The sequence below is a fragment of the Arachis hypogaea genome, chromosome 2 (assembly GCF_003086295.3).
Source record: "Arachis hypogaea cultivar Tifrunner chromosome 2, arahy.Tifrunner.gnm2.J5K5, whole genome shotgun sequence".
Taxonomy (NCBI): Eukaryota; Viridiplantae; Streptophyta; class Magnoliopsida; order Fabales; family Fabaceae; genus Arachis; species Arachis hypogaea.
The window spans coordinates 51609123-51617800 of NC_092037.1; positions in this window are offsets into that span (position 1 = coordinate 51609123).

Here is an 8678-nt window from a genome sequence, read left to right on the forward strand (position 1 = left end):
ATCGATTTTAATAATGTACTTTCTTCAATAAATCACACATATATACTGAATGTGATTATAAATAATATAGTAATAGTTAAATTCACCAACAAATATATTGGCTATTATCACATTATAAAACAAATTAAATATAAAGACTATTAGCACTTATAAATCTATAAAATCGCACTTTCTTTGATTCGTGAAAGGGTTTACTTATCAAATAAACTTAAAATATAAACAAAAAATATTTATAAAATGGACCTAGTATCACTTGAAAGAATCATGGAAAATAATCAATCTTATCATTCATGAGAACCATTTCTGTATAAATCGTCTTATTCTTGTCAAATTTGGATGGGACTTTCCATAACCTTATAATTCTTACCTTTATTTTTCAAACTTTTTCATTACATAATCTACCTTACCATAGGTAACACTTTTGACAGAATCGCAATTAGTAGCCCTTAGGTATGAAAAATAATAAACAAAAGAAAATTTATGTCTAAGGTACAAATTTTCTAGATGATAAATAATTGTAACAATTCACTATTACTCCTTATTTATACACACACTAATTGTATACGATAATAATTAGCAAATATTTTCAATAGAGATATTTGTTACAATTAGGTAAAATTTATGTCATTATATTTTATTAACCTTTATGATTAATTCAATAGAGATACTTACTCAATATATATGTTATCTACATTAATTATATGTCAATATTTTTAGGAAATAGCTAAAAGAGGAGATATATAAATATATATAATATCATTGCTATATAGGAAGCATACATAAATTGCCACATTTGTTTTTATTATATTATACAACTTAAAATTATAGTTTCATGTTATTATTAATTCTAGATACTTGATATAATTATATCAAATTTAATTATGACTCTAAATAAAAAATAGATAATATTCAATATTATTTTTTTATATTCAATATTTACTGTAAATATAAAAAGTAAGATAATTAATAAAAAATATGAGAAGAAAATAAAACATATTAATTAAAATTCAATTTGTTATCTAATTAATCTTGTGTTCATACGATATAACTTTACGAAAATGTTATGAATCACAACCTTTTTTATTCTACAAAAAAAAACACTATATGTAGCCTTTAGTCATACAAAAATAATTATCTATTCTATTATATAAAAATCGGATGTCTGCACTTAATGATGGAGCAAGCAATTGATTTTTCTCCGAGTTTTATGAATTACTTTTGGTTAGGTTGTGCATCTAACTATCTTTCTAAAATATTTGAGGAAATGTTTGAGCTCTTGGCCAAACCTATGTACAGATTGTTTTTAACATTCTACATGATCTGTTTCAACATGAAGTTGTATTACAGCAAAGTCACGTTTATGCTTTTATTATTCTCTTGAAGAATGTTTATTACTTGACTTTCTTTTAGGCCGCGAAATGATTTTTCCGCAAGTTTTTAATTCTTTCGTGAACAATGCATTTGGAAGTATTTTTAATCATGCTCTTGAGTTCGGTGAGCTTTGTCTTGGGTTTGAAATCTTTTCTACTGCAAACTTCATGCTTCTTCGAATCAGCTTGAATTTGTTTCAAAATAATGCGCTGAATTTTCTTCTTGTTGGTCCTGTTGGATTTCTTTGATACAAGGGTTATCTTTGAAGTTGTCAATTGAATTGTGTCTCACAAACTTCATTGCTTGAGTATCCTTGGTTATCTAGAATTGGATACATTCTCTCAAATCTATGAGTGCTATCCTTGACATTTGACTCTCCTTTCTAAATCTTGTATCCTTCTGAGTAGACTCGAGAATTGTGTTGATATCAGTGTGACTTGTAGACGTAGTAGCACGATGCTTTAGTTCTTTAAGACGTGATACGTGTATATGGAAGTTGAATCGGTAGGTGTGCAACGTTATGAGTTATGGATGTTTTGTTCCTTGCGAACGAGATTGCGGTTGTCATGCTTATGATCGGATATGGGGATTGTAAAGTGCCTGATGGAGTAGGAAGGTTGGAGCTTTGAGGTTGAGATGAGATTAGTGTGCGGATATTAAACACGTCGTTGTAACCTCATCCTGTTTTATAACCTTCAATGCCTTGCCTTACTATCACATGTTTGACCCATGTCACCTTTTGCATTGAGCCTACCTTGTAATGTTTGCTTTGCACTTGATGAACGAAATTTAGCATGCCGATTTAGAATTCAAGGATGAACATGATCGTGAGCATAGTCCAATCGACATTCAAATTTCGTACCAAACAATCCTACAATCTATATCCGAGAGTACTAGTCTCCCGAGTCGTCCTCCCTTAGAATTGCCAAAATGCGCATCTTATTGAGTGGAAAGATTTGTTAAGGTTCTTTGAAAGTTTTAGCAACGTAATAGGAAACAAGCAATCAATCATTAGAGGACTTGGCTTAGGGTTGGCAATTGAATGCATATCCTTATAGTTCTTTCAATGAAGATAACAATTGGGCCATGCCTCATTTAGTTATCCCTTAGGTATAGAGGAAAGTCAAATGAAGGTAATCAACTTGAGTCACAAGTCCTAGCTTCACCTCATGGGAATCTAGCTTTAGTGCACTCCAAGTCAATTAGCAATCCCTAATTCCAAATCAACAATTGACACAACTATTCAACTTCTTCTAATGATCCAACCCTATGCCAAGTGAGAATTTTCTACTCCATAACTAGTGTTGACATTTTATCAAACATGTGATGAGCAAGAAAGAAAGTCATAGTAAAATGAGAAGAAAAGTAGAATTAAAGGTATTGCAACACAAGGAACTAACAACAAATGTCAAAGAACAACAATGAGGATCAAAATCTCAAAGTATTAATGAAATCCAAAATCATAAAGTTGAATCCTAGATCTAAGGGAGTTTAGCAATTACAACTACAACTTGAAATTGGAGAAGAAAATCTATTACATGAACAAAGTAAAGTGAGAATTGCAATGGATCTCACCAAAGAGTGGGTAAAAATTCAGAATTTTGATGAAGAAGAACCCTAGTAAGAGCTTGAGATCTCTCTCTCCTCCTCCAAGAGTGTAACTCACTATCCCCCCAAAAATATCTAAAACTAGAAAATCAACTAAGTGTCTTTTACCCCTGCTCCTCTGGTCTTCTTAAGCTTTTTCCCGCCAATGCATTCCCCAAAAATGGGATCTCCAACCAACTCCACGCCTAAGTCACGTGACTTCTAAAAAAATCACATTCGAACATCGGCGCGTACGCGCAAGGTACGCGCGCGCGCCACAGATGCATTTTGGAATGTACGCGGAGGCGTGACGTACGCGTGCGCGCCCAAGAAGATCATGGCTTAGTGGTGGACGAAATTGTGATCCATATTCTCTTCAAGTTGTTTGTCTTTGTATGAAATCATTATTATGGCACTGGTTGAATTCACAACTCCGTTCAACTAACCAGCAAGTGTACTGGGTCGTCCAAGTAATAAACCTTACGTGAGTAAGGGTCGAATCCACAGAGATTGTTGGTATGAAGCAAGCTATGGTCACCTTGTAAATCTCAGTCAGGCAGATTAAAATTGTTTATGGGTTTTCGAAAAATGCAAGTTAAAGAAATAAACAATAAAAGGGATAGAACACTTATGCAGATTCATTGGTGGGAATTTCAGATAAGCGGATGGAGATGCTGTAGAGCTCTCGGACGCCTGTCCTCCTACTGCTTCTACTCAATCCTTCTTACTCCTTTCCATGGCAAGCTTTGTATAGGGGTTCACCATCAACTGTGGCTACTTTCTTCCTCTCGGGGAAATACCCTGTGCGGCTGTCACTCGCACAGCTAACCAGTCTGGAGGCATCACCCATGGCTAATGGCTACATCCCATCCTCGCAGTGAAAACTAATGCACGCACTCTGTCACAGTACTGCTAATCACCGGTTGGTTCCCGCTCCTACTGGAATAGAATCCCTCTTTTGCGTCTGTCACTAACGCCCAGCAGGTTAAAGTTTGAAGCACGTCACAGTCATTCATTACCGGAATCCTACTCGGAATACCACAGACAAGGTGAGACTTTCCGGATTCCCAGGATCCTACTCGGAATACCACAGACAAGGTGAGACTTTCCGGATCCTCATAAATGCCGCCATCTATCTAGCTTATACCACGAAAATTCTGTTGGGGAATCTAAGAGATACACATTCAAGCTCTGTTGCATGTAGAACGGAAGTGGTTGTCAATCACGTACATTCATAAGTGAGAATAATAATGAGGGTAATCTAACTCATCACATTCATCATGTTTTTGGGTACGAATGAATATCTTGGAATAAGAATAAGAGAGAGATTTGAATAAAAGATAGTAGAATTTCATTAATACTTGAGGTACAGCAGAGCTCCACACCCTTAATCTATGGTGTGCAGAAACTCCACCGTTGAAAATACATAAGCAAAGAGTTCAGGCATGGCCGAATGGCCAGCCTCCCTAACGTGATCAATGATCCCCTAAGATGAAGAATAAAACAAAACTGAGATCAAAGATGTCTAATACAATAGATAAATGTCCTATATATACTAGACTAGCTACTAGGGTTTACATGAGTAAGTAATTGATGCATAAATCCACTTCCGGGGCCCACTTGGTGTATGCTTGGGCTGAGCTTGATCATTCCACGAGCTAAGGCATTTCTTGGCGTCAAACTCCAGGTTATGACGTGTTTTGGGCGTTCAACTCCAGATCATGACGTTTTTCTGGCGTTTAACTCCAGACAGCAGCGTGTACTTGGCGTTCAACGGCAAGTTACGTCGTCATTCTTCGAATAAGGTATGGACTATTATATATTTCTGGAAATCCCTGGATGTCTACTTTCCAACGCCGTTGAGAGCGCGCCAATTGGAGTTCTGTAGCTCCAGAAAATCCATTTCGAATGCAGGGAGGTCAGAATCCAACAGCATCAGCAGTCCTTTTGTCAGCCTTTTTCAGAGTTTTGCTCAAATCCCTCAATTTCAGTCAGAATTTACCTGAAATCACAGAAAAACACACAAACTCATAGTAAAGTCCAGAAATGTGAATTTAACATAAAAACTAATGAAAACATCCCTAAAGGTAGCTCAAACTTACTAAAAATTATATGAAAACAATGCCAAAAAGCGTATAAATTATCCGCTCATCACAACACCAAACTTAAATTGTTGCTTGTCCCCAAGCAACTGAAAATCAAATAGGATAAAAAGAAGAGAATATACTATAAAGTCCAAAATATCAATGAATATTAATTTAATTAGATGAGCGGGTCTTGTAGCTTTTTGCTTCTGAACAGTTTTGGCATCTCACTTTTTTCTTTGAAGTTTAGAGTGATTGGTATCTCTAGGAACTTAGAATTTCAGATAGTGTTATTGACTTTCCTAGTTAGGCATGTTGATTCTTGAACACAGCTACTTTATGAGTCTTGGCTGTGGCCCTAAGCACTTTGTCTTCCAGTATTACCACCGGATACACAAATGCCACAGACACATAACTGGGTGAACCTTTTCAGATTGTGACTTAGCTTTGCTAAAGTCCCCAGTTATTGGTGTCCAGAGCTCTTAAGCACACTCTTTTAGCTTTGGATCACGACTTTAACCATTCAGTCTCAAGCTTTTCACTTGGACCTTCATGACACAAGCACATGGTTAGGGACAGCTTGATTTAGCCGCTTAGGCCTGGATTTAATTTCCTTGGACCCTCCTATCCATTAATGCTCAAAGCCTTGGATCCTTGCTTTAAAATTTTCGCCACTTTTTTTTTTCACTGCTTTTTCTTGCTTCAAGAATCAATTTCATGATGTTTTTCAGATCATCAATAACATTTCTCTTTGTTCATCATTCTTTCAAGAGCCAACAATTTTAACACTCATAAACAACAATATCAAAAGACATATGCACTGTTCAAGCATTCATTCAGAAAACAAAAATTATTGCCACCACATCAATATAATTAAATTAAATTCACTAATAATTTCGAAAATTATGTACTTCTTGTTCTTTTGAATTAAAACATTTTTCATTTAAGAGAGGTGAAGGATTCATGGAATTATTCATAGCTTTAAGGCATGGTTACACACTAATGATCATGAAGTAGAGACACAAAAACATAGATAAACATAATACTTAAAAACCGAAAACAGAAAGAAAATAAAGAACAAGGAATGAATCCACCTCTAATGGCGTCTTCTTCTTGAAGGACCAATGATGTTCTTCAACTCTTCTATGTCCCTTCCTTGCCTTTGTTGCTCCTCCCTTATTGCTCTTTGATCTTCTCTTATTTCTTGGAGAGTGAGGGCGTGTTCATGGTGTTCCACCCTTAGTTGTTCCACGTTATGGCTCAAATCCTCTAAAGAGGTACTGAGTTGCTCCCAATAGTTGTTGGGAGGAAAGTGCATTCCATGAGGCATTTGTTGATGATGAATTTCCTCATGTTCTTCTTGGGGGCCGTGAGGACTTTCTCTTGTTTGCTCCATCCTCTTCTTTGTGATGGGCTTGTCTTCTTCAATGGAGACATCTTCATCTATGATAACTCCAGCTGAGTAACATAGATGGCATATGCGGTGGGGGAAGGCTAGCCGTGCCATGTATGAAGGCTTGTCAGCTATTTTGTAGAGTTCATTAGAGATGACTTCATGAACCTCTACTTCCTCTCCAATCATGATGCTATGAATCATGATGGCCCGATCCACAGTAACTTCAGATCGGTTGCTTGTAGGGATGATGGATCTTTGGATGAACTCCAACCATCCTCTAGCTACAGGCTTGAGGTCCAGTCTTCTTAGTTGGACTGGTTTGCCTTTGGAGTCTACTCTCCATTGGGCGCCTTCCACACAAATGTCCATTAGGACTTGGTCTAACCTTTGATTGAAGTTGACCCTCCCTGTGTAGGGGCGTTCATCACCTTGCATCATGGGTAAATGAAACGCCAACCTCACATTTTCCGGACTGAAATCTAAGTATTTTCCCCGAACCATTGTGAGATAGTTCTTTGGATTCGGGTTCATACTTTGATCATGGTTCCTAGTGATCCATGCATTAGCATAGAACTCTTGAACCATCAATATTCCGACTTGTTGCATGGGGTTGGTTATGACTTCCCACCCTCTTCTTTGAATTTCATGTCGGATTTCCGGATACTCATTCTTTTTGAGCTTGAAAGGGACCTCGGGGATCACCTTCTTCTTTGCCACAACATCATAGAAGTGGTCTTGGTGGCTCTTGGAGATGAATCTCTCCTTCTCCCATGACTCGGAAGTGGAAGCTTTTACCTTCCCTTTTCCTTTTCTTGAGGAAACTCCGGTCTTGGGTGCCATTGATGGTGAATGAAAAATAAAAAGCTTAGGCTTTTTACAACACCAAACTTAGAGTTTGACTGTGTGGGTTCTTCTTGACTCTGAACTGAGAGAAGTTCTTCATGCTTACTCTCTTTTGTCACAGAGGGATGACCATGTGCTTGAAACACAAGGTATTCCCCATTCAATTGAAGGACTAACTCTCCTCTGTTGACATCTATCACAGCTTTTGCTGTGGCTAGGAAAGGTCTTCCTAGGATGATGCATTCATCATCTTCCTTCCTAGTATCTAGGATTATGAAATCAGCAGGGATGTAAAAGCCTTCAACTTTTACTAGAACGTCCTCCACTATTCCATAAGCTTGTCTTACTGACTTATCTGCCAATTGTAATGAGAACAAGGCAGGTTGTACCTCAATGATTCCCAGCTTCTCCATTACAGAGAGTGGCATAAGGTTTATTCCTGACCCAAGATCACATAGAGCTTTTTCAAAGCTCATGCTGCCAATGGTGCAAGGTATTAAGAACTTGCCAGGATCTTGTTTCTTTTGAGGTAGAGTTTCCTGAATCCAAGTATCTAAGTCACTAATGAGCAAGGGAGGTTCACTTTCCCAAGTCTCATTACCAAATAGCTTGGCATTCAGCTTCATGATAGCTCCTAAATATTGAGCAACTTGCTCTCCAGTCACATCTTCATCCTCTTCAGAGGATGAATAATAGTCATAGCTCATGAATGGCAGAAGGAGATTTAATGGAATCTCTATGGTCTCTGTATGAGCCTCAGATTCCTCAGGATCCTTAATAGGAAACTCCTTCTTGCTTGAGGAACGTCCCAGGAGGTCTTTCTCACTAGGATTTTCGTCCTCCTCCTCCTTGATGCATTCGGCCATGTTGACTAAGTCAATGGCTTTGCACTCTCCTTTTGGATTCTCTTCTGTATTACTTGGGAGAATACTGGGAGGAGTTTCAATAACTTTCTTACTCAGCTGGCCTACTTGTGCCTCCAAATTTCTAATGGAGGATCTTGTTTCATTCATGAAACTGAAAGTGGCTTTTGACAGATCAGAGACTATATTATCTAAATTAGAATTATTTTGTTCAGAGTTCTCTGTCTGTTGCTGAGAAGATGATGGATATGGCTTGCTATTGCCTAGCCTATTGCGTCCACCATTGTTAAAGCCTTGTTGAGGCTTTTGTTGATCCTTCCAGGAGAAATTTGGATGATTTCTCCATGATGGGTTATAAGTGTTTCCATAAGGTTCACCCAGATAATTAACCTCTGCCATGGCAGGGTTCTCAGGATCATAAGCTTCTTCAGAAGCTGCCTCTCTAGTACTGTTGGATGCATGTTGCAATCCATTCAGATTTTGAGAGATCATGTTGACCTGTTGAGTCAACACTTTGTTCTGAGCCAGTATGGC